General features: G+C 32.7%; 1 protein-coding gene and 1 non-coding gene across 6 annotated transcripts in view; both read left to right on the forward strand.

Annotated features, from left to right (window-relative positions):
* The window catches only part of Ctnna3 (catenin alpha 3), a 1,743,363-nt gene that overhangs the window by 1,263,675 nt on the left and 452,180 nt on the right, over positions 1-27,508 (forward strand). The window lies entirely within an intron of this gene.
* Positions 1,230-1,333, forward strand: LOC124076171 (U6 spliceosomal RNA). Its single transcript, XR_006846275.1, has one exon. It is a non-coding gene; the product is annotated as a U6 spliceosomal RNA (small nuclear RNA).

The raw sequence follows: 27,508 nt of genomic DNA on the forward strand, positions 1-27,508 counted from the left end.
GTAATATGGTTTGGAATTAAGACTTTTAGTTTACAATCAACTTGATGGGGTCATTGTCCCTAGTGTTTCTCTTACCCCTTTCCTATTTCTGATGGTCTCCAACATAGTTCTTCAGTCAGAAAACTGAAGCTTTGATCTGGGTCTGCTAAAGGCTTGTAGAACTGGGGCAAAGTCACAGGAAGACACAGCAAAATAAAATCAACAAAGGTTCACCTCAACCTCTGGAGAATCAGAGACCCACCAATCATTAATGGATTTCAGGCTGCTTTGAAAAAGACTCAAGTAAAAAAATACACGAAAGGATATCAATGAAATATGAGTAAGCTATGAAGAATATCAATGATATGTAAATATTAAATTTCTTAGTGCTACTCTTGTTGAAAGTAAAAATAGAGAAAAAATTCAAATATCCTACAAAAGCATAATGAGATAGTAGTTTTCATCATAAATATGGCAAAAATGTGAAGATTTATTATTCAACATGAAGTAGAAGATATTCTTTTTCACTGTTAATAAAATTATTACCTTATTGTGTGAATTGTTGAAAACTTTATGAGAGCAATCTTGTAGGCTATCAATTTCCCTTTTTAATAATGCAACTTATTTTTTTTTAACTTTTTTTTTAAAGAGAGAGGAGAGAGAGAGAATTTTTTAATATTTATTTTTCGGTTTTCAGTGGACACAATATCTTTATTTTATTTTTATGTAGTGCTGAGGATGGAACCCAGTGTCCTGCGTATGCCAGGCGAGTGTGATACCGCTTGAGCTACATCCCCAGCCCCCCAACTTATTTTAATTATATTATTTTAATAATAATCCAAAATATTTTCCCACATGAGCAAGGGCATATATACAAAGATAATTACAGTGCTTATAATACCCAAAAGGGGAAGTAAAACATCATCAGAAAAGGACAAAAGTAACTTGATTCATCTGTATTATGGGTTCTTATGACCACTGAAAAAAGAGTAAAGCATAAGTATTGGCACTGATATGGAACTATTTCTCAGATGTAAATGATGAATGCAAAGAAAGTTTATCATAGAATAAAATATATAGTGCATAAATATGGGGGACTGTTTTATTTTTAACAGGACACTCCAAAAAAAAAAAAAAATTAAAAGGAGATGTGATAGATGGTTAAGTATAGTTATCTAAAGATGGAATGGATGTTTTAGAAATCTGTGACATTTGACTTACATTTTGGTAATTAAAAATATAAAAGTACTGTGCTCACATTAGCAGCATATATACTAAAATTGGAGCAATACAGAGATTAGCATGGTCCCTGCACAAGAATGACAAGCAAATTTGTGAAGCACTCCACATTTTTACCCCAAAACTTTCTTCTTAGGAAAAAAAGTATAAAAGCACAGAGATATTTTATAAATAATAAAAACCTTAAATTTAGTATTTAGACTTTTAATTTTAAATAGTAATAGCATATAACAATTTATTGAAAGATGAATACAAGTGATTTATATAGACATGGGCAGATCTTATGCAATTGAGTGTACTCTTTTGAAATAGTAATTTCTTTACAGAAAGACTGGCAACATGGTAATGTGAAATGAAGAAGTTGATTTTCAGGTCTCCCTTATCCCTACTCTATACTCAAGAGGTTGGATTTCTCTTTTGCCAATGGAGGGAGCAATCTTTTGGATTTCAGAGACTTCCATAAAAAATTTCTTATCTAGAACTCTTAATGTGAGGTTGGGTTAGGAAAAATGATGTTGGTGAAGTAGAGACAAACTTATCAATGTAACAGAAGACAGAGCACAGAAACACATTCACATCAATGTTATGAGCTGATCTTTGACAAAGGAGCAAATTCAGGACAAATAAAAGATAGGTCGATTTTTTAACCAATGGAGCTGGAACAATTGCACATCCAAATTAAAAAGAATGAATCTAAATGCAAATCTTACAGCCTTACCTTATAGGCTTTACATAACTAATTCAGAAGGGTTCATAGATTTAAATGCAAACCAAAAAATTATGAAATTCTTAGAACGTAACATAAAAGAAAATCTAGATGTCTTGAATTTGGCAATAACATTTTTATATATGACACTAAATTCATGATTCATGAAAGGAAGAATTGATCAGCTAGCTGTACTATCTGTGATGGACTTTATTAATATTCAAATATTAAAACCTTCTACTCTGTGAGACATTGCCCAGAGGATCAAAGGACAACACACTGAAGACTGTATTGTTTATTCAATATTGCTATAAATCCTAAACTGTCTAAACAGTAAGGTCCTTGTAAAGAAAGTATAATACTAATATAAGACCAGGTATATGATACAATAAACAAAGAAGTAATACACTCATGTAATATGATATTGGTTTCAATGTTATTACCCTATAAGCATAATATATCATTTAAAACTTTTAAAATTTTTATATTTATTATTTCTAGGTATAAATGATAGTAGAGTATATTTTGATATATTTATACAAACAAGGAGTACATCTTATTCTAATTATGAACCCAATCTTGTAATTGTACATGATGTGGAGATTCACTGGTGGTATATTCATGTCGACATAAGAAAGTTAAGTCAGATTTATTCCATGGTCTTTTCAATTCCTGTCCCCCTCCCTTCACTTCATTCCACTTAGTCTAATCTACTGAACTTCTATTATACTCCCATCCTTGTTATGTGTTAACATCCACATATCAGAGAGAACACTCAACCTTTATTTTTTGGGAATTAGCTTATTTTGCTTAGGATGATCGTCCCCAGATCATTCATTTACTGGCAAAAGTCATAAGATCATTCTTTTTTATGGCTGGGTAATATTCCATTGTGTATATAAACCACATTTTCTTTATCCATTCATCTGTTGAAGGGTACCTAGGTGGGTTTCATAGGTTGACTGTTGTGAATTGAGTTAATGTAAACATTGATGTGGCTATTGCATTGTACTATGCTGATTTTAAGTTCTTTGAGTATATACTAAGGAGTAGGATAACTGAGTCAAATGGTGGTTCCATTCCAAGTTTTCTGGTTGCACCAGTTTGTAGTCCCACCACCAATGTTGAGTGTACCCCTTTCTCCACATCCTCATCAAAATTTATTGTTATGTAGACATTTATAATGAAGAATTATTTAAATATGGACACACAGTCAGAAATTTTGAACTATCCTGAGGAACATGCTTGCAGGTAAGGTGGTTGATGAAACCATTAAGTGTTTGACCCTCTCAATGTTTAAAAAACATTGTTTTTTTAATGTTTAAAAAACAACAGGAAAATGAGAAATTATACCCCATCTGATTCAAATGTATGATATGTCAAGATCATTGTACTGTCATGTGTATCTAATTAAAACAAATTTTTAAAAAAAGAATATAAAAAACAAACAATCAGGAGTTACCATTTATGTGGTAAAAAGATTGATACTGTTTGCATTAGCCACAGAAAAATATTTGTTTTGAATTTTGAGTAGATTTTTATAAAAACAGAAATACAAGAAATCAGTCTTTTCTTACAGTTTTAAGTATTTAAAATTATATCTGTATTATTTTCATTAATTGTCCCTATGTTTTACACACAATCATTGACTATTTTATGTAAGACAACATACTACTACATGTTAGAGTACTACGCATATGTGTGTGCATGTATGTGGTATTACCTAATCTTTTCAAAAGCTCTATGTGTTGTCTATTATTTTTAACTTCCACTTACATTGGAGGAAACTGAAATGCAGAGAGAACAGGTGACCAATCCACAATTGTATTGTCGATAAATGTAAAAATTGGAAAAACAGTTTTATTTTTGTTTTATATTACATTCAGAAAAGCTAGAATTGTGTCAGTCATGGTGGAACAAGCCGTAATCCCAGTGGTTCCAGTGGCTGAAGCAGGAGGATCACAAGTTCAAAACCAGCCTTGGCAATTTAGCAATAACCTGAGCAACTTAAAAAAGGGCTGACATGTTGCTCAGGGGTTAAGCGCCCCTGGTTTCAAGCTAGACTTGTGGGTTAGAAAGTAAGTTGTGGTTGAAGTAATTGTGCTAATCAGAAATCTTTACAAATCTACTTCAGAAAATTTTACTTAGAAAAGAGGGAATGATTAATTTTCAGCCAAGTAACTAGATAGTAAGGAAATAAGATAACATTTCAAATATTGTTACAATAGGGTCTGAAGTCTGGCACATTTTTCTTCCATTGCTCTTTCTTAAGAAGTGATATAGCAGATCAAGATATTTCTTTTAAGTGTAAATATTCTAAGGAATAGCCTCTCCACTGTTACAAAATGCAATTGTTTGCTCTATTCTCTGATGTTCCCTTATATCATCTTTATCTACTCATTCAATGTGAACTACCACTTTATTTCTGAAAAAGCTAAAATGGGAGACTTAGTGTTTTGCCATATAGTGGTCTCTTAATATTAATAGAATATAAGTGAGGTCTAAAACCTGACTATATTATACAAGGGACACAGAACAAGATGCTGTTGTGATATAGATTATATTCACTTTCAAGTTACAGTTTGTGTATACAAGTTGTATTTTTTTAATTTTTTTTTTTAGTTTTAGGTGGGCACAATATTTTTATTTTACATTTATATGATGCTGAGGATTGAGCCCAGTGCCTTGTGCATGCTAGGCAAGCACTCTACCCCTGAGCCACAATACCAGCCCTATACAAGTTGAATTTATATTAGCACCCCAAGCGAAATGTATATCTTGGAAAAATACCAGAAACCTTATAGCATGTGCATTAAGTATAGCTATAAAATATAAAATAACAAAATGAACTCAAATTTTATGAATTTCTAAAACCGTCTCATGCTTTTAAGATGTTTGACAGTTATCTGAGTTATGTGGGATTCTTTACTGCTTTCTTTCTTCTCTAAACTGTAGAATGGAACTTGGGAGTGATAGAAAATTTTAAATTTTGATGGTCAGCAGCATTTTAGTGGCCAGTAAAAGAAAAAAAAAAACATATTGGAACAATTAGCTATAAAAAAGAGAACTTAGAAGAAGATCTATAGAGTTTTCAGTATTTTAGTGTTATTTGTTAACTTATTATGTCCATTTTCATAGAGATGGGGATCAAAAGAAATGTATTTATTTTTGGTACAAAAATAGCAAAGTAATACTCTTTAGTATATGTTATTATTTTAAAAGCTATGTTACTAGACTCCAAGTCATTAAATGGTTTTCCTTAGATGATGGTGTCCTCTAGAATCTAGCTTTTCTGGATGAATGCCCTTTGGTAATGTAGTAGTTATGCCTTTTGCTGATGTTTATAATTTATATGAGCCCCCAAATCACAGTCTTTCCTGGAATTGAAAAAGCTTTCCAATGACATTCATTTGAAATCTTTTAATTAACATTATATATTAAGCTAAAACTATCAATATAAAAATCTCTCTAATTTCAATTGTCTTAAGTGACAAAAATCACACCGAAAAACAAAATGCCGATTTGTTTCGTATAATTTGTACCTTTACATAGTGTCTGTAGTTAAAGGCCAAGCACAGGTCTCTGGTATTCAGTATGCTAGTTCATTCACATGTCTTCACTCTTCCTTCTTCAGTGGCTAGCATTTACACCCAGTGTAAGTTTCCAGTCAGCACTATGAAAGATTAATAATAATAATAATAATAATAATAATAATAATAATTGCAGTTTTCATGGAATTGTCTCATAAATTGTGGATATAGCTATTCTATTTCAGTGCACTCTTCACCTTCTTTAAACTCCTCTAACCCATTTCTATCATCCCTTATCTTATTAGTCATTTTAATCCACATGTTGTTTAGAATTTTAAAATTTATTTTTACATAATAATTTCCTTAGCAGCACCTAGTTTAGGTACTGAGGTTTTTCCTGTACCACACTGGGTGGTATTATTTATCCATCACATTCTAATGACAGAAAATTCTAATTCTCAAAGGTAAAAAAATAAATAAAAAAAAGTAAACTAATAAATCTTCCATAAAAAGAGACAAATACAAATTTATTCTCACCCAAGCTCATCTTTCTATTGTTGTTTCTGCCAAATCTGAGAAATGTGAAAGCAGTGGAAAGGATAGATGAAGGAAATATCTTCTTTTCCAGGTGTCTCAATTTAGATGGCAGCAATTGAATCTAAATCTCTTTCTGTTATAATTTTTGCTTTACAAAAGAATTTCAGATACCAAAATCTAGCTTGACTTAGAATTTGGCAAATGCACAGCCATAAACCTGCCCTTGATATAAATAAGATGACCCTCCACCTGAGTTTTATTTTAAACTACACATATATTGAAACAAAGTTATATTGAAAACATTTTTTTTATATTGTAGAGAAACATCATAATATATTTAAGTGTACAATGAATGTATCTGAAAGAGAATAAGCAGAGAAAACTTAAATTCAAGACCAGAGTTTTGAAAAGTCATTCACAAATATTTGTGTTATGTAATTCATACAAATAACTGAAGTGAAGGAATTCTTCCTTATTTAAACACAGAATTATGAAACAATATTTGGAAACCTTGTTTAAAAATGCCTTATTTATAAGGCTAGCCTTATAAAGCTAGTTAAAAATGATTGGAGAATATAATTTCATTAATTTTACCTAGCCAAATTTGCATGTCTTTGTCTTCTGTTTTCTGCAGTGCTGGGGATCAAATTGAGGGCCTTATACATACTAGGCTAGTGTTCTACCACTGAACCATATCCTCAGCCTATTAAATTTGCATCAATAGCCTGTCTTTCTCCTTTTATAGAGAACATTTTTTTTCATTTAGACTTTAAGCGAAGCATAATTTACTCAAGGAACAAAACACTTCCCAGACCTTAAGAAGTCAATCTGTTGTTAACAGTTTTCTCTTTGCTAGCAATTATTACATTGTAACATCACTCTTTCCAATATTCAACTAAGTTCCACAAGAAAAGGAAACATATTTATTAATGTGCCTGGCTTGGTGTTAGGGAAGTACAGAATGGGCAGTCACTCGGTTATTAACAAATTAGAACAATTTAAGATAAATTTTGATATGAAGTCTACATTTTGGAAATGGATACAGATGCATCTACTTAGAGTAGAAAATGTTTGAAGGAATCACATATTAGCAAACATTTATGCAGTACTTAACACATTCCAGGCCCTTTTCTAAGCCCTTTACATATCCAACTTATAGATGAGCTGAACATCCAAATGTAACCAAGAAACTATACCCACTTATTGAACAGACCTACTAAAATGAGGGTGGCACAGAATTTAAATCTAGAAAATCTGGCTGTGGATTAGATGCCCTTAACCAGTACAGTATTCTTGTCTCAAAGGCTTTGGAATGGACAGTTTTGAAGGCCACCTAAAGACTGATCTTTAGAATCATCTTGCCAGAAACCATAGGGAAAAATTGACAGATTAAATTTCATCAGCATTTCAAACTTGTAGTGAGCAAGATAATATAAGTAAGTTACTGACACAAAATGTTTTTCCATGTATACTATAGGCACAGTGGTAAAAAACTGAAATTATAAAATTATATAAATTATATACGAAATACTACAAACCATTGAAAATATTCACTAAAAAAGCATATATAACAAGACAGCTAATAGATTAAGAAAATCCAATGCATGTAAATAAATATGTACATTCTCTACTAATAATCAAAGAAAATGGATTAAATTACAAAAAGAGAACATCTTTTCATGACAGTCATGTTGAACTCAGTTTAGCTCACATTAATTTTTACCTTCAGATATCTAAAATAGAAATGTATTGCAAAAAATATATGGATAATAATGCTCATTAGAAAATTGCTTTTATAGCCCAAACTAGCAATGATCTAAATGCTATTGATATATTGAAATTGATAACCAAGTAGAGTTCTGAGTGGCATGACTAGGTCAAATAGTGGTTCCATTCCTAGTTTTCTGAGGAATCTCCGTACTGTTTTCCAGAGCCATTGTAACAATTTTCAATCTCAATGTAGGAGCGGATCCTTTCCCCAACATCCTTGCCACCATTTATTGTATTTGTATTCTTAATAATCACCATTCTGACTAGAGTGAGATGAAATTCCAGTATAGTTTTAATTTGCATTTCCTCTAATTTTTAGAGATGTTGAACTTTTTAAAATTTATTTGTTAACTATTCATATTTCTTCATTTGAGAAATATATGTTTAATTCCTTTGACCATTTATTGAGTGTGTTTTTATTTTGGGGTGGGTGTTAAGTTTTTTGAGTTATTTGTATATCCTGGAAATTAATGCCCTATCTGAGGTGCAGGTGGCAAAGATTTTCTCCCATTCTTTAAGCTCTCTCCTCAACCTCTTGATTGTTTTCTTTGCTGTGAAGAAGCTTTTTAGTTTGATGCTGTCCCATTTATTGATATTTGATTTAATGTTCTTTCATAATGCAATGTAACATTTTATCCTTATGAACTTTGTTGTTGAGGTGAAAATTAATCTTCCATTTTAGAATTTTAAATTTTTTTTCTAGTGGCCTAATTTAAGACTTTCACAAACTAAGTATTTTTGTTTATTACCTTAATAGTCTTATATTGGAGCTGATTATGCTAGATCTAATGTTCAATATGTGTGCTGTACAAAAAATTACATTTTTATTTGCTTCATTTTAATTTAGCTAATTGTTTATCCAATGAATCTCTGAGATTCTAAGTAACAGAATTTGAAAGTCAAAATATTCAGAAATATGCAAACTCTAATCCTTTATTATTCCTTAGGAAGTAATTATAGTCTACAAAATTAATGATTAAAATAAATTTCAAATCTTTGGGACTAGGGTGCTGTTTAGAGGTAAAGTACTTGACTTGGGTTCAATAATTAAAAATGAAAAAAATTAAATTCTTTTCTGTTTATTACAATCATCTATTAGTTATTTTATTCTAGTTCTTCATGCAGTTATTTTAATGATAGCAGCATTTTGGAAGGAAGAGATTAGGAAATATCCATGAGCTATTTGGAAAGAGATTTGGAAATATCCAAATATCCATCCATATCACCTTCCAAATACAAAATTAGTATGCTTTTAATTATTTTTCCTATGAATATATTTCATAAAAGTTGAATTATAACATATCTATTAATAATATTATTAATAATTTGTATCACTCTTTTTTGATATAATTCTTGTAAGTTCAAAGTACCATTTAATGTCAGTTCGGTGTTACAAAAATAATTTGAAGGCTTTGTAGAATACTATTAAATCAATGAATTATATTTTTCTTAGAATTTTCTTATTTTTCAAAATTGAGGCCTTTCTAATCAGTATATATAATGCTTTCATATGGTATTTCACAATTTTCAGGCTTACTTAATGAATTCTGATAAATTAATTTACTAGCTCAAAATGTATGAGTTTTCCCTGGTTTTGACATATTTCCAATCATCATATTGTACTTGTTTTTTCACATCCTTACCCAAACTGGATTTTACTGTTTGAATATTCTTTTAAAAATTTGTGGGTTAAAAAAATAACCTTTACTTGTTCCTTTAATTAGAATTTTTAAATGTTCAATGAAATTAATCATCATCTCACACCCTTAACATTTATCTGTTTGTGTGTGTCTTCTCTCCTTTTGATACTTTGCTTCTTTACGTATAATTTAAAAAAAATAAATAATGTTTGCATTTTATATTTGCTACAAATATTTGTTTTGGTGACCTGTTAGGTTTTGATGATATATTTTTAACATGAATTAATTTTAACTGCTTTCAGGGTGTGAATTTTTTCTTCAAATTTAAACATAGATATTTGATATAATAATTAGAAAAATTGAAGTACTTTCGAACTTTCTTAAATTTTTAAAATATTTCAGTTGGTTTTACTTGTGGTGGTGTTGTCATAAGAATATGGGGGTAAACAAATTTTTTGTTTTAATTTTCAATTTTCCTACAACTGTTTTTGCTTAATTTATCTATTGATTTCTTACATCTCCTTTATGATTATTAAAGTCTTCTCTATAGCATATCTTTTACCTAAGTATTTATTTGCCCTATTTTTTATTTTGCCACAACATTAATTCTGAAAACATACTAGTTCCCTCATTCCTCAAAATGGTATACATTTTTCTTTAGATCTTCCATAGCTATCACTTGCATTTTATTCCAGTTAAGAAAGGGAAACATAATGTGAGTAATGACTTGGTAATTAGATGGACAAGGTATCTAAATCCAGTTCTGCTACTGGTTTATTGTTAGCCCATTGAGTTGAGCCTATTGGTTTGAAGATGGCGTGTTGGTATGAGGATAAGAGTCATCTTTTATTCTTCCTGTATTAATTTTACATAATTAGTTCTAAAGGAAACAGCCAAAAATACAACCATAAAAAAAAACAACAGTATGTTCACAAGAATGGTATATTTTAGATATCGTTTCTCTATAAATTCAAATCACTTAGTTATCTTTTAAATCCTTTAGTGTGACTTGGCTAAATTTTATCAGATTTATAATTAGAAATATCCAATATTATATGAGAGCCTAGAAAGATTCCTTTTAGCTAAATAATATGTATAAATTTATAATTTATAAAATGCCCTTCTTAAAATTATGTTATCCCATGTAATTTTAAAACAGCAAGTTAGAGTCAGAATATTATTTCTATGTTTCTTGTGCAAAAATCAGGACTCAAAGAGGTTAAGGGACTTTTCTGATTCTAACAAGTAGTAATAAATAAGAGTTTTGACTAATTCTAACTGCACCACTGATTATATTATTTAGTAATTTCTTTGTCATCCAAATGCAATTTGAATTCAAATCTTGATCTAGACTGAGAGAAGTCATATATTTCATGTAACTCTTTTTGAGTTGATAGATAACTTAAATAATTATCTTATTCTATCTTGACCCATTGTTTTCAATTAGTCATATTTGAATTAGTCTCCATGAAACAAATGCATTAATATTGAACAGTAGTTCTGAAAGCTCTGGTATGAAATCCTGGCTTTACTACTTATTGTCTGAGTAAGCTCCCTGTGTTTCAGTTGCCTCACTTGTAAATGGGATAAATAATAGTATCTATATCAAAGGGTCTTAATAGAATTAAATGGAAGAACTAAATGGTTAATAAAGTTTTAGGCATGCAGTAAGTTCTCAAATGTTTGCTACTAGTAGTAGCAATATTAGCAAATTGGTAGTTGTACTTAGGTATTCAGGCATTAAATGAATTCTGGTATTGTCAAAATAAACAATGGTTTGGTTTATTTATGAAAATGCTTCTAAAGTTACCAAATAAAATTTAATATTGGGCAAGAAATTCATGGAACCCAGAAAAACATGTGTCAGTCCTCAAAAGAACCCACATTTGAATGTGGCACACTACTTAGAATAAAAGCAAACATAACAATTTTAGTATTTCACAGATACTCCGTATCTAATATGGAGCTATGCTTTAAATGAAATTTTTAGGAAACATCATTTTATGAAATACATTAGCAATTGTACTTTAGTAAGACATATAGCTGAGAATTTATGGCAGCACTTAGAAAAAAATGTACAGATGAGGTTGATTTTTGTGATATTGGTCTCATGTTAGTTCTTAATTCCAAAGATGTGATCTTAGGGATAATGAAATTTTTATCTCAAGGGGAGGAAAATCCTCTTTTTAAAAATAACAATTTACATTTAAATAAAATACAATTATTCATGTCATTTGCTATTTACCTGAGGATACATTAAAAGAGAAATTCAATCAGCCAAAGAGGATTTAGAGGATTTTCTTTATATGGGACTTCTTTGGAATGCTGAATCTTCTCTTTTTTATCCTTGTAATATCACTATGGATTAACTTATGTTATGATTTATAGCATCAGGGATTTATTTAGCTAGAGGTTTTTAAGGTTAACCAACATACTTTTTTTTATTGGTTATTCAAAATATTACAAAACTCTTGACATATCATATTTCATACATTCGATTCAAGTGGGTTATGAACTACCATTTTTATCCCAAATACAGACTGCAGAATCAAATCGATTACACATCCACATTTTTACATAATGCCATATTAGTAACTGTTGTATTCTGCTACTTTTCTATCCTCTACTATCCCCCCTCCCCCCTCCCATCTTCTCTCTCTACCCCTTCTGTTGTGATTTAATTCTTTCCCTTGTTTTTTTCCCTTCCCCCTCACAACCTTCTTATATGTAATTTTGTATAACAATGAGGGTCTCCTTCCATTTCCATGCAATTTCCCTTTTCTCTCCCTTTCCCTCCCACCTCATGTCTCTGTTTAAAGTTGATCTTTGACTCCTGCTCTTCCTCCCTGCTCTGTTCTTAGTTGTTCTCCTTATATCAAAGAAGACATTTGGCATTCGTTTTTTTAGGGATTGGCTAGCTTCACTTAGCATAATCTGCTCTAATGCCATCCATTTCCCTGCAAATTCCATGATTTTGTCATTTTTTAGTGCTGTGTAATACTCCATTGTGTATAAATGCCACATTTTTTATCCATTCATCTATTGAAGGGCATCTGGGTTAGTTCCATAGTCTAGCTTTTGTGAATTGTGCTGCTATGAACATCGATGTGGCAGTATCCAAGTAGTACGCTCTTTTAAGGTCTTCAGGGAATAGTCAGAGAAGGGCAATAGCTGGGTCAAATGGTGGTTCCATTCCCAGCTTTCCCAGGAATCTCCATACTGCTTTCCAAATTGGCCTCACCAATTTGAAGTCCCACCAGCAATGTACAAGAGTACCCTTTTCCCCACATCCTCTCTAGCACTTGTTGTTTGACTTCATAATGGCTGCTAATCTTACTGGAGTGAGATGGTATCTTAGGGTGGTTTTGATTTGCATTTCTCTGACTGCTAGAGATGGTGAGCATTTTTTCATGTACTTGTTGATTGATTGTATGTCGTCCTCTGAGAAGTGTCTGTTCAGGTCTTTGGCCCATTTGTTGATTGGGTTATTTATTTTCTTATTGTTTAATTTTTTGAGTTCTTTGTATACTCTGGATAATAGGGCTCTATCTGAAGTGTGAGGAGTAAAAATTTGTTCCCATGATGTAGGCTCCCTATTTACCTCTCTTATTGTTTCTCTTGCTGAGAAAAAACTTTCTAGTTTGAGTAAGTCCCATTTGTTGATTCTAGTTATTAACTCTTGTGCTATGGGTGTCCTATTAAGGAATTTGGAGCCCGACCCCACAATATGTAGATCGGAGCCAACTTTTTCTTCTATGAGGCGCAGAGTCTCTGATTTGATATCAAGCTCTTTGATCCATTTTGAGTTAACTTTTGTGCATGGCGAGAGAAAGGGATTCAGTTTCATTTTGTTGCATATGGATTTCCAGTTTTCCCAGCACCATTTGTTGAAGATGCTATCCTTCCTCCATTGCATGCTTTTAGCCCCTTTATCAAATATAAGATAGTTGTAATTTTGTGTATTGGTGTCTGTGTCCTCTATTCTGTACCATTGGTCCACCCGCCTGTTTTGGTACCAGTACCATGCTGTTTTTGTTACTATTGGTCTGTAGTATACTTTGAAGTCTGGTATCGCTATACCTCCTGATTCACACTTCCTGCTTAGAATTGCTTTTGCTATTCTGCGTCTTTTGTTTTTCCATATGAATTTCATGATTGCTTTATCTCTTTCTACAAGAAATGCCGTTGGGATTTTAATTGGCATTGCATTAAACCTATAGAGAACTTTGGGTAATATCACCATTTTGATGATGTTAGTTCTTCCTATCCATGAACAGGGTATATTTTTCCATCTTCTAAGGTCTTCTTCTATTTCTCTCTTTAGGATTCTGTAGTTTTCATTGTATAAAACTTTTACCTCTTTTGTTAGGTTGATTCCCAAGTATTTTATTTTTTTTGAGGATATTGTGAATGGGGTGGTTGTCCTGATTTCCATTTCAGAAGATTTGTCACTGATATACAGGAATGCCTTTGATTTATGCGTGTTGATTTTATATCCTGCCGCTTTGCGAAATTCACTTATTAGCTCTAGTAGTTTCTTTGTAGACCCTTTTGGGTCTGTTAGATATAGTATCCTATCATCCGCATATAGTGATGATTTAAGTTCTTCTTTTCCTATTTTTATGCCTTTAATTTCTTTTGTCTGTCTAATTGCTCTGGCTAGTATATGGAGGACTAAATTGAATAGAAGTGGTGAGAGATGGCATCCCTGTCTTGTTCCAGACTTTAGAGGGAATGCCTTCAGTTTTTCTCTATTCAGAATGATGCTAGCCTGAGGCTTAGCATATATAGCTTTTATATTGTTGAGGTAAATTCCTGTTATCCCTAGTTTTTCTAGTGTTTTGAACATAAAGGGATGCTGAACTTTGTTGAATGCTTTTTCTGCATCTATGGAGATGATCATGTGGTTCTTATGGTTAAGTTTATTGATGTGGTGAATAACATTTATTGATTTCCGTATATTGAACCAGCCTTGCATCCTGGGGATGAATCCTACTTGATAATGGTGCACAATTTTTTTGATATGCTTTTGTATTCGATTCGCCAGGATTTTATTGAGGATTTTTGCATCTAAGTTCATTAGAGGTATTGGTCTGTAGTTTTCTTTCTTTGAAGTGTCTTTGTCTGGTTTCCTGATCAGGGTGATGTTGGCCTCATAGAATGAATCTGGAGGAGCTCCTTCTTTTTCTATTTCTTGAAATAACTTGAAAAGTATTGGTATTAATTCTTCTTTGAAGGTTTTGTCAAACTCTGCTGTATATCCATCCAGTCCAGGGCTTTTCTTGGTTGGTAGTCTTTTGATGGCTTCTTCTATTCCCTCCTTTGTTATTGGTCTGTTTAAATTGTGTTTATCTTCCTGACTCAATCTGGGCAAATCATATGACTTAAGAAATTTATCGATATCTTCACTATCTTCTATTTTATTGGAATATAGGGTTTCAAAATAATTTCTAATTATCTTCGGTATTTCTGTAGTGTCCGTTGTGATATTGCCTTTTTCATCCCGTATGTTAATAATTTGAGCTCTCTTTCTTCTTCTCTTCGTTAGCATGGCTAAGGGTCTGTCGATCTTATTTATTTTTTCAAACAACCAACTTTTAGTTTTATCAATTTTTTCAATGTTTTTTTTTTGTTTCAATTTCATTGATTTCCACTCTGATTTTAATTATTTCTTGTCTTCTACCAAATTTGCTGTTGTTTTGCTCTTCCTTTTCTAGGGTTTTAAGATGAAGTGTGAGTTCATTTATTTGTTGTTGTTTTTTTCTTTTTTTGAGGAATGAACTCCAGGAAATGAATTTCCCTCTTAAAACTGCTTTCATTGTGTCCCATATATTCCGATATGTTTTGTCTGTATTTTCATTTATCTCCAAGAATTTTTTGATTTCCTCCTTTATGTCTTCTGTAACCCATTGATCATTCAGTAACATATTGTTCATTTTCCACGTGATGCAGGATTTTTCCTTCCTTCTTTTATCATTGATTTCCAGTTTCATTCCATTATGATCAGATAAGATGCATGGTATTATCTCCACACCTTTATATTTACTAAGAGTTGCCCTATGGCATAATATATGGTCTATCTTTGAGAAGGATCCATGTGCTGCTGAGAAGAACATGTATCCACTTGATGATATTTGATATATTCTATATATGTTGGTTAAGTCTAGGTTATTGATTGTGTTATTGAGTTCTATAGTTTCTTTATTCAGCTTTTGACTGGAGGATCTGTCCAATGGAGAGAGCGGTGTGTTGAAGTCACCCATAAATATTGTGTTTTGGTCTATTTGACTCTTGAACTTGAGGAGAGTTTGTTTTATGAACGTTGCAGCACCATTGTTTGGTGCATACATATTGATAATTGTTATGTCTTGTTGGTGGATGGTTCCTTTTAACAGTATATAGTGTCCTTCTTTATTCCTTTTGATTAACTTAGGTTTGAAATTGATTTTATTCGATATGAGTATGGCCACTCCTGCTTGCTTCCAAGGACCATGTGAGTGGTATGATTTTTCCCAACCTTTCACCTTCAGCCTGTGTATGTCTTTTCCTATCATATGAGTCTCCTGAAGGCAGCATATTGTTGGATTTGTTTTTTTAATCCAGGTTACTAGCCTATGTCTCTTGATTGGTGAATTTAAGCCATTAACGTTTAAGGATACTATTGATATATGGTTAGTACTTCCCGTCATGCTTGTTTATTTATTTATTTATTTTAATATGGCTAGTTTTTCCTTTTTGGTTATTTTTTTTTTCCTTCCCTTTACTGATTTACCTCCCACTGTTAGTTTTGGGTGCTGTTTTTCAATTCCTCTTCTTGTAGTGTTTTGCTCAAGATGCCTTGCAGTGCTGGTTTTCTGGCTGCGAATTCTTTTAACTTTTGTTTATCATGAATTATTTTAATTTCATTGTCAAATCTGAACCTTAATTTTGCTGGATACAGTATTCTTGGTTGGAATCCATTATTTTTTTCGTTTGAAATACGTTGTACCAGGATCTTCTCGCTTTCAACGTCTGTGATGAAAAATCAGCCGTTAACCTAATTGGTTTACCCCTGAATTTAATCTGCCTCCTTTCTCTCATAGCTTTTAATATTCTCTCCTTGTTCTGTATGTTGGATATCTTCATAATTATGTGTCTTGGAGTTGGTCTATTACAGTTTTGAATGTTTGGGGTCCTGTAGGCTTCCAGGATTTGGCAATCCATTCCATCTTTCATATCTGGGAAGTTTTCTAGGATTATTATTTCATTCAATAGATTGTTCCTTCCTTTGGCTTGAACCTCTATGGCTTCTTCTATCCCAATGACTCTCAAGTTTGTTTTTTTTTATGACATCCCATATCTCTTGGATAGATTGCTCATGAATTTTAAGCATCATTTCTGTGTTGACTATATTCTTTTCAAGTTGATAAACTTTGTCTTCATTATCTGATGTTCTGGCTTCTACTTGATCTAGTCTATTTGTAATATTCTCGTTTGAGTTTTTAATTTGGTTTATGGTTTCCTGCATTTCTAGGATTACTGTTTGATTTTTTAAAAAAATCTCTATCTCCTGGTAGAGCTCATTCTTTGACATTTGAATTTGCTTATTTAATTCGTTTTCAAAATATACTTTCATTGTTTGAACTTGCTGTCTAATTTCTTCTCTAAGATTCCATTCCATCTGAGTTAGGTATGCCTTGAGTTCTTTCTCTGTCCATTATTCTGATGCCTCTAGGTTCTCCTGTGAATTTAAGTTGTCCTGCATTGTTTGTAATCCTTTTTTCCCTTGTTTTTTCATGGTGCTCAAGTTACTTTCCAACTCTGTTTGACTGCTGTGTTTCTGTTTTCTCCTTTAAATTTGTTTTGGTTTTTATAGTTCCACTATCTCTCCTTTGTGTTAGGAGACAATGTTTAGAGATGTTGGATTTAATTGTGATTTAAGGTAAATTCATTAGTTTCATTAAAGCCCTTCAGATTTTGATGGCATATAGAGAATTCAGGTTTGGACTTAGGATTTTATGTTAAGGTCCGGCGATTTGATGGTATGGAGGTTAGTATATGTTAGCTTCTTTGGGGGGTTGCTCAAATGCAGGCGGATATTAACAAGAGAATAGACAGGAGTACTTGGGGGTAGTTATGGGCTTAGGCGGACTATAGACCTATTCGTAGTATTCATCTATTTGCATTTAGTAAGTTATATGTAATCTGGGTGTTCATGCTTAAGAGGAAAGATGGGGAAAAGGTAAGGATGCAAACCAAGAAAGAGAGAGGGAGAGAAGAAAGAAAGAGAAAAGAATAGAAAAGAAAATAAATGATAAAAAAAATAATGAAATGCAGTAAAATAAAAATTACAATTGAAAAAAATTACAATTGAAAAGAAAAAAAATAATTAACAACAAAAAAAATTTAAAATTAAAAAATTAAAGAATTAAAAAAATGAGAAAAGAAAAAAAAAGGCACTGTTAGACTTCTATTTTCTTCGCTTCCAGTAGGTAGTGCTGTGCCTTCCGGGCCAAGATTTTGCCCTCTGGCTGTAGGATACAGTCTGTGTGAGGCCGTTCCCTCCTCCCCACCTGGTGTCTCTCAAAAACCTGTTAGCTTAGGTTTATTCCTGGCCTCTCGTCCCCTGGCTTCTCCTGCTAGCCAGGCCTTCCCCAGTGTGATGCCTCTCGGCAGTTCAAACTATACTCTGGGCCTGCAGTTTGCTGGGTGTGGAGGGTGGCTATTGGGAACCTGCACCTTATTGTTTTGATTTCTTCTGCTTGCCCCTCCCCCAGAGCTGGCAAGACAGGTTTTGTTTTCCCCGCTGATGGGAGGGGGAGTTGGAGGTCAGGTGCCTTTACCTTTTCCCATGTCTCTATTCAGGCTAGTTCTGATAATCCCTCCCCCGGAAAGCCGGGGAGAGATTTTATGAGAATTCCCAGCTGTTTGGGAGATGGGCTGAATAACACACACCTGTTCTATTGCTGCAATCTGTCGGAAACTGGCTATGGTGACATCCGCTCTCCAAGATGGTGGCTGCAGGCTTCCTTGGTGGACTTTCTGGTGTGGGGGGCAGAACTGGACCGCTTCCTTCCCTGTCTCAAACCCCGAACTCAGCCCAGAGCTCAGTGAGGGCACAGCCGGCAGGACTCCACAGAATCCGCAGCGCCGTTTCTCTCTGCATTGCTGGCCGCTTCTCGGTGCCCCGCTGTCACTAGCTGCGGGGCAGGCCATGGATCAATCAGCCTGGATCTCCCCAACACACATTTCTTGTCACTAAGTTCTAGTGTATTTCCAGACATATTTAAAATTAGTCAAAACCAGCATAGATAATAACAGAAAGGTCAGAGTATTCAAATTATATGAAATATATTATCACAATGCAAATATTAAAACATTTACTGAAATGTCTTATTATTGTTATACTTCTGTTTATAATAGTAAAAAATACAGTAATTCCCTTAAAACTTCCATATTGCCACTGAAAAGGTGGGTTTATTTTCTCTCTTCATATAAACACATCATCATCCATATTACTAAAATTCATTCATTCAGTCAACAAACCTTTACTGAGTACCTACTACATAAGTTCAAATTACTAAGACACTGGTGATATGAAGGATTAATAAAACATTTCCATCTCTAAGGGAGCTCCTGGGAAGGCAAAATGCCAATACAATTAAAGGAGCATAAGCCAGGATGACATTGTGTGTTCCTAATGAAAATACAACAATAAAAGAGTAACACAAATGATGACTAGAAAGGAAAAAAATGAAGATAAATACCTTTGTGCATCAAAAACTGAAAAGAAACATAACAGTGTGAGGGAACTAAAATCAAGGACAGGCTGATCTTTGGAGTAGAGTTTTTGCTCCTTTTTACCCCCATGATTCAGTTTTTCCTTTTTAAAAAAATTATTGGTTTATTTTTTTTTTAGTTATACATGACAGTAGAATCCATTTTGATATAATTTCACAAGCATGGAATATATCTTATTCTAGAAGGGAAGCTGTTCTTGTGGATGTACATGATGGCAGGATTCACTGTGATGTTTTCACACATGTATATAGAAAAATTATGTCAGATTCATTCCACTGTATTTTTTGTCCTTATTTTTATGGATAGAAATTGGGGCAAAACAAATTGAATGCAACTGAGGACCCAATTAGGAAAATAAGTATCAAAAGTCTAGATTGACTTGGGGACCTCTGAGAGAATAACACTCACAAAGTTTAAATAAAAATAATCAATAGACAAAGTAAATTTGAATGAAACAATATTAGACAATATTAATGACATGAATGACAGAAATAAGTAACTCAGCAAAAATACAGGACAAAGAGATGAAACAGATAGATAGGGGGAAAAAAATCAACGATAAGAAACGAGACTGAGATTTCAATATGTTTCTGATAGGAGGGAGCCTGGCAAAGAAAAACATATTTTAAAAAGACATATGACTGAAAATCTCATAGGATTGAAGAGTGAGATGATTCTTTAAATTTGAATCCCATAAAAATGGCTAAATAAATAAATAAAATAAAATCCTAAAATTACCATATCATGGAGAAACTAAAAACCTAATGTTAAGATACTATTCTAAAATTTAACAGAAATAAAAATGAAGTGCTTACCCAGAGTCTGCAGGAGACTGGCAGTAGATGACTTAATATCACTGGAAGAGGGTCCCCAAAAAGTTCCTGAAAAGTGGGGAAATCAACTCAGGACAAGTGGCATCCTTGATGTTGGTGCTAGAATTTTAGAATATACCAGTATATTCAAGAAAACGCATATACCTTCAAGGGAGAATGAAGACCTCTGGTGAGTGTGAAATGGTTTTGGAATTCTCAGCTTTGCTTTTAAGGGACACTTGTTGAGGGCTGGACATTGGAAGGTATGTGAGGATGATATAATTCTTAGAGCAATACTGTCACCATTATTTGATCAGAAGATAATGTTGCAAAGACTCCTAAATTATAGGTTTCTTAAAATGTCATAATTCTCTCTAATTGATTTATTAGTGGATCATGCACAAGATAGTTTTCATAAGTGGGTGAATTTATAATAACTCTAAGTTTTACAGAAATTTCCCAGAAATTTGGGAGTGACAGACCTGCGAGAGAGACTGACTTTGAGAGTAACAGACTGGGAAGGGTATATATAACCTTAAAATTGTATGTCTTTTTCCTTTCTTTTGTCTCCTTTCTACCTATTTTTATTTTTGTATCCTACCTCATTAACATCAAAGGAATTAAAAAGAAAATGGCTTAAAAGTTTTGTATGAAATTATCAGTCTAGCATGTAACATGTAGCTAAGCTATACTTCTAGAGTGAAGGCAAAATAGAAACAATTCTAAATATTAAAAAAAACTGAGTTTTCAACCCACAGATGCTTATTAATATATTCTTCAGCAAGTAGTCAATAAATTTTTAAAGTGTATTGGGAAATACATATAACTACTGACTTTAAATAAACCTATAGTTTTATTATTTTAAAACAGCTTAAAGTGAAAAATACTTAAAAATATAATTAAAACAATATATAAGTACACATGACACAATAATTCTATTTCTAGGTATATGTCCAACAGAAATATGTGCATATGTATGCCAAAGGACATGTACTAACCAAAAATTAGAAATGACCATAAGAGTTCTAAGTTACCAATATCTATCAACAGTTGAATTAATAATGAACATAAGGATTTCATTATCTTGTTCAAATTTTTCTTATACCATTTGAAAATTAACATACACAATGTCTATAAATAGAATCCTTTGTAACTTTTAGAACTTGGAAAAAAATGTTATATATCTGTCTTAAAAATATATAAGGGATTCCATTTTTTCATATTTCTTTTGAGGTTTATGCAAGCAAAATATAAGTAAAAGAACACTGATAGAAAATGTTGAGGGTTACTTTTAAAAAAAATCTTTGAATAAGAATCTACTATACAAAGCTGTGAATAAAAAACAGTTTTTTTTAAAGGGGTCTCGAAAGCCCAACCTAATGATCTAGACACTCATCTCAGGGGTTAAAGGAAACAAAGGAACTGTCTCTGTTAGCCTTACCTATTTCTACTGACGTATGCCAAGTCTATTACAGCAGAAGACTAGTGAGAAAGAAGGCAAGCCTGTCCTTTTCCAAGTAGGAGACCTAATGTAAGTTACAGTTCTCTGTTTCCTTCCCCTACAGGAATATGTGATTAGTGCCTCACTTGTCAAGATGCTTGTTAAGACCTGTAAGCTTATTAACACAATATGATGAAATTATACACCAGCAATAAAACTGTAGGAAAATGTGTTTGAAAACAAAGAAATTTATTCCTAATAGGTTTAAGAGGGACTTTTTAAATGGAAAGAAAAAAAATATGTAGAGCTGAGATACAATGAAAAGCCATTTCATAACCTGTGGAATACATATGTCTGTAATAACTGAAAAATAAATACTATTTAATTATTTTATTTAAAACTAAGGAAAAGGGAAAGCATTGTTTAAACATTTTTTTCTCTGGAAAGTGTAAAGAACAACAGAAGTAATTTGAGGTTATGATGAAAACCTTTAAGGAGTGCAACCTCAATATATCTGAAAATTTAGGTGAAATGGACAATTTTCTTGAAATAAAATGTGATTCTTAAAATAAACTCAAATGAAATAAAAAACCTGAGTAAGCTAGCAAATATTCAAGAAATTGAATTCATAGTTGTCAAAAATTTATTCTTCTATCTTTTCTCCTGGAAAGGAGATGAAACCTTCACGAGTTTCCTAGTCAAATCTAACAAATATTCAAGATTATTCCCAGTTTTCTATGAAGTATTTGAAAACGCCATACAAATATAAAGCTCCATCATAAAATTGGTTGGCATGAGTCTTTCAATTCACAGCTTTCAGAAAGAGGAAAAATTTTAAGCTAATTACACATCTATACATACACACACACACACACACACACACACTATATGAAGATGTAAAAATTAAAGCTCACCTGATGTAATCTGGAAGCATATAGAATGTTAGACCTTTGAACATCATGACGAAGTAGGATCAGTATTTTTAAAATGGTCTTATTCATTAAAAGAGGCCCTGAAATTTCTGTTAGGAGAAGCTGGAGAGTTGGCCAGGATCTATAAAACCTCCACCAGGTGTAGAGGTGGTTGATGAAAAGATGAATGAATTTTAGCTCCCCCTAGCTACTGTTTGCAAACAAACTTTTTAAAAGAAAAATCCATCTTTCTTTACAATTCATTACAATTCACAGCTGTCAGAAAGAGGGAAAAAAAATAAGCTAATTTCACATTTTTACATACATACACATTTACACACACAATATGAAGATAAAAAATTAAAGCTAATAATCTAAAATAAACAATATATTTGTATAATTTTCACCTCTACAGATCAGTTGAGAAATCTTAACATTGAATGGTTTATGATGGCATGAATTCAGGGCCCCAGAAATGGCAATCTGTAGAAATTCAATCTTGAAAAATACAATTCATGCCCTGCTTACTTCTTCAAAGAATTGGAACCAGCAGGGTACATTTTAACATTTTACTTCTGAATTCATTTTTCTCATATCCATATCACATTTATCATGAAGCTCTGATGAATTGTAAAACCCATTTTTGAACTAAATTTCTTGACCTGAGAATTTGTTTTGAACATATTTAAAATGTTGACATGCTTCAATAGTTCTTTTGTTTTACAAATAAATAAAAAATGGAACAAATTTAGAAAAATAAAATAATCAACCAGTTTTTTCTCTTAAAAAGATATAGCTACAAGAAAAGAAGCACTAGACTGATTATATCAAACAGCATCAGAACTTAGCCATGAAGATTTAATACACAGGGACTATCTTTCTGCATTTTTTTCTTTATCTCCCCATTTCATATTTTAAATATCTTTTTTTTTGGTAGATAAAGTGGTACCTATTGTTGATTGTGGATATCTGGATATGTGAGATTGCATTGAGACATAAATCTCTTGAGGAAACAACTTGTGTTCTCTCTGTTATTATGAACTGGCACTCTCTGTGATGGGACACCCAGGAACTGACATTTATATCTAACCTTCTAGATAATGGATTTACATGGTTGTTTAATCTTGTAAGGAAATACGAAGGCTCTTGAGATTACATTTCTATGCCTTTGTAAGTCATGCAGTAGTAGTTTTAAGGTTCAAGAGGATACCTTTTCAAGCTCTGTTGCTTACACCAGTGAGATAACTAATAGTTAATGCTGTTTTACCAGTATTTGTTTCATAAAAGGGCAAAATATTAGAAGAGCCTAGGTTTACTCACTTTAAAGTTTGGGGGAAATTCAGAGCAATGTTGAAATTTTAGCAATTGTCTAGCAATGTAAAAAACAGCTTTTCTTTTGTTTTTTTATTGAATATGGAAATTATATGCTTCTAAAGCAAGCTTTTCACATTTAAAGACAAATGACCTGGAAATCTTTTTAAAAATGTAGATTGCGATTCATTAAATCTGGGTGGGACTGAGATTCTGCAAATAAAAGAAGCATTCAGGTGATGTTGAAAGTCCTGGTCCATTAATAGCAAGAATTGGAGGGTAACGATTTGTAATCTCAGGTCCATGGACAAGCCTCCAGATTTGCATGAAGGATATGAAGTTATGAACATATGTGTGGGTGTGGATGTATATAAGTTTTCAAGGAAGAGTACTCATAATTGTTATAGTCTCAAGAGTTGTGTGACCTACCTTTCCAAAGTATTGATTATTTCCTCAGTATATTTCTTATTTTGCTAGTCCTATGATAAAACCACATGAAAGATTTGGAAAATCAATGTACTTTATCTCTTCTTTCAATAGATAAAATCGATATTAATGTCTTCAACACTTTAAGAAATCTTACAGTGGTTAAGTTTTCTGGACTTTCTTTAGCCTAAGTTTTTCCTGAACAATTTAGTAATGGAATTTTTTTCAGGTTTTACCAGGTAATGTTTCATGAATAATTAAAAAAAAGGTACTGGTTAATGTTAAAGAAATTTAATGTGTGCATCTGTAATTTACCTTCTACTATATTTTAAGATGTCTTTTTTGTGTGATCAACCTTTCTTCAGCTGATTTGATAGCCTGTCCTCCCAATCTACTAGCCTCTTCATTTCTGAGGGACTTTTTCTTCCATGTTGTTTAGCCATCCATTCCCATAGTCATGTTTATCAATAAATTTGCCTACTCCTCCATAATCTCAGTTTTAAGATTCATTTTCTAACCTCTACTTGCTAACTTCCCAGTTATGTAGTCTAGAACCCTTCATGCCTAATTACTTGTTCTCTTAATGGAACACCTAATGCATTTTTTTTTTACCCCTTATCTTTGTTTCCTGTCTTAGCTTGGATTGCATGATCTATCACTATAATTACTCTTTTACTTAGATTCACAATGTAACCAAGTGAAATTTAATTTGTATCATTAATATGATATAAGTGAAACATTCTTGCCAAAGTTATGCCACCTTCCAAGTAGTGGGCACAGTTAGTGACTGGATGATGTGGCAATATATCATCTCCTTGCCTCATTTTTGGAGAATTCTTACCAGTTCAGAGTTCCTCAGAGTATCATTTGAGGACACTATTGGTCATCTTCTTTTGCACAGTTTTTCCTTCCTCATTTCCTTCTAAATGTGCCTCCTGGGAGACCACAGTCAGAAAATTTGCATGCAATTTTCATTTGAAGAATCTTTTTCCAAGAATGAACCTAAGGTATATCCTATCTAAAATTGCATCTCCATCACATTTATCTCTAGTTATTTATGTGGCTTTATTTTCTTTACAATATTGATCTGAAATTATACTACTTGTCTAATTCCTTGGGTTTTGTCATTTTTCTTTAATAAAATGTTGGTTCTCAGCTTAGGAAGTTCTTGCTCAGCACTGTGTTGCAACAACACAGATTATTCTTTTTTGATAGTAAATCTTTAGAAATTTGTTTAAATTTTCAAATTCCATATTTATGTAAAATATATATACATTCATATAGCTATATTGATAATTATTTTTTAAAATATTTTAACATAAACATATTAATGATATAAATTAAATTTACTCATAAGTATCAGAGTTTTGATGTACCATAAGGAACAATAAAATCAAACTAAGTTAAAGGAATACATTCAACCGCTTCATTACAATTATCATTTATAGAAATTAGTCCTATATGAGCACACTATAGTAATACTTGCATACCAATGTTTGTAGCACCACAATCCACAGTAGCCAAGTTACAGAACCAACCTAGGTTCTCATCATTAGGCAAATAATTTTTTTAAAAATGAGATATATATATATACATAATGGAGTTCTACTCAGCCATAAAGAAGAAAGAAATTATGTGAAATCATGTGGAAGTGAAAGGTTAAGAATGTAAAAGTTCAGTTTTGTTTTCTTGGTTGAGTCTAAGTTCTTTTTTCCTGAAACCTGTTTTCCTGAAACCTGAAATTTATGTAGATGTCAAAACAACTCCTGGAAAAACTACTAAATGTATGTTGAGAAATCTCTCCTGACCATCTGGTTGCTCTGTAAAAACAACCCCTCCCAGAAACCATGCAGCTCAGCACGCACACCCCTCAGGACTTAAACCAATCAGTTCAAATGTATACCCTTTTCTTGTACTGACCAATCCCCCTTACCCAACTTGTTCCCGCCAGTGAATGTGCTAATCATGATTTAGAGTTGTTATTTGATTTTCCCGCGGCGTGTGATGATTTGCTAAGGGATGCTATGATGTATGTGGAGTCCCTGCCCTCCCCTAAAGAATGTATATAAGCTCTGCTTAAGCTGTTCTCGGGGCTCTTTGCTCCTCTCAAGTGAGCTCTGAGCCCCAGCATGCTAGACCCCTAATAAACCCTCTGCTGTTGCATGAGACAGTCTCTTGGTGGTCTCTTCCTCCGACGCTCGCTCGACTTTAACAGAAGAAATTATATGTGGTAAATGAATGGAAATGGAGAACATCATGCTAAATGAAATGCCAGACCCAAACAGTCAAGGGTTGAATATTTTCTCATATGTGGAAGTTAGAGGAAATAAAGAAATAAAAAAAGGAGAAAGAGTAGAAATAGAAGGGAGGCTGGTAGGGCAGAAGTGGGGGACGAAAGAGTAGGGAAAAGAGGAGGCTAAAGAGACAACTGGGGAACGAAGTTTATCAAATTATGTTAGGTGCATGTATAGATATACCACAATGCATTTAAACTTTTATAACTGTAATATATCAATTAAATAATAAATATGTAGAAGTAAGATCAATAGAGTACATCAAGAGAAACTGGAGGAGGAGGAAGCAAGAGGAGGAATATACGAGGGACAGAAATGCTGCAAACTATGTTATAGCATTTATGAATATGTCAAAATGAAGTGCACTATTATGTCTAACTTTAATGCACTTAAAGAAAAAGAGTTCTGCTAGTTCTAAATGTTTAATGAGGGAGCAAGCTTTAGCAAACACAGGCATTTTAAGGTGAAAACCAGGTTGAGAAAGGGTTTTAGAAACAGATTGCTAGATTTCACCTTCCAAATGCTAGTGATGCTTCGCTGGTAAAAGGAGTTTAGTGTCTGGTGATGGTAGAATCAGGCAAAATGCATATCTTGGCAGATGATCTGTGATAGGTCTTGACAAGGATTATTAGTCATCATTCTAGAAGGCAGGGACAGCTAGGGATAGAGAAACAAGTTGTGTGCAATATGTGAGTCTACCCCTATTTAGAATGGTCTCAACTTGGACTAAAGATCAGGTATGGACCCCATTGTTTTGGAAATAAAGGCACAGAACCCTTGTTTGCAAGTATTAGGGCCTATAACCAGAGTGGGAGTAGCATACACTTGATTTGTACTGAGTTGCTAAATTAATGTAGCAAAGTTGCCTTTGGTTTTACTAGAGCTGGACTTCTTTCTGAAGAAGAGGAAGGGGAAAAAAATACCATGAAGAGTAAGAAGGTCTGGGATCTTGACTCCACCTGAAAGGTCATTATTTTCAGCCAGAATTTTGTTCCAAGGCCAAGACGGATTTTTTTTTTTTTAATCTTGATCTGATTCAGAGTCATCCTTGAATTTGTTCAGTTGCTTAGAAAATTCTTTTAAAAATACAAGAGTATCTATATGTGTGCTTATTGCCTATTTTAAGTATAGA

This window comes from Marmota monax, unplaced genomic scaffold (assembly GCF_021218885.2).
Source record: "Marmota monax isolate L192 unplaced genomic scaffold, Marmota_monax_Labrador192_F-V1.1 WCK01_AAM20220418_F8-fsc00019, whole genome shotgun sequence".
Taxonomy (NCBI): domain Eukaryota; kingdom Metazoa; phylum Chordata; class Mammalia; order Rodentia; family Sciuridae; genus Marmota; species Marmota monax.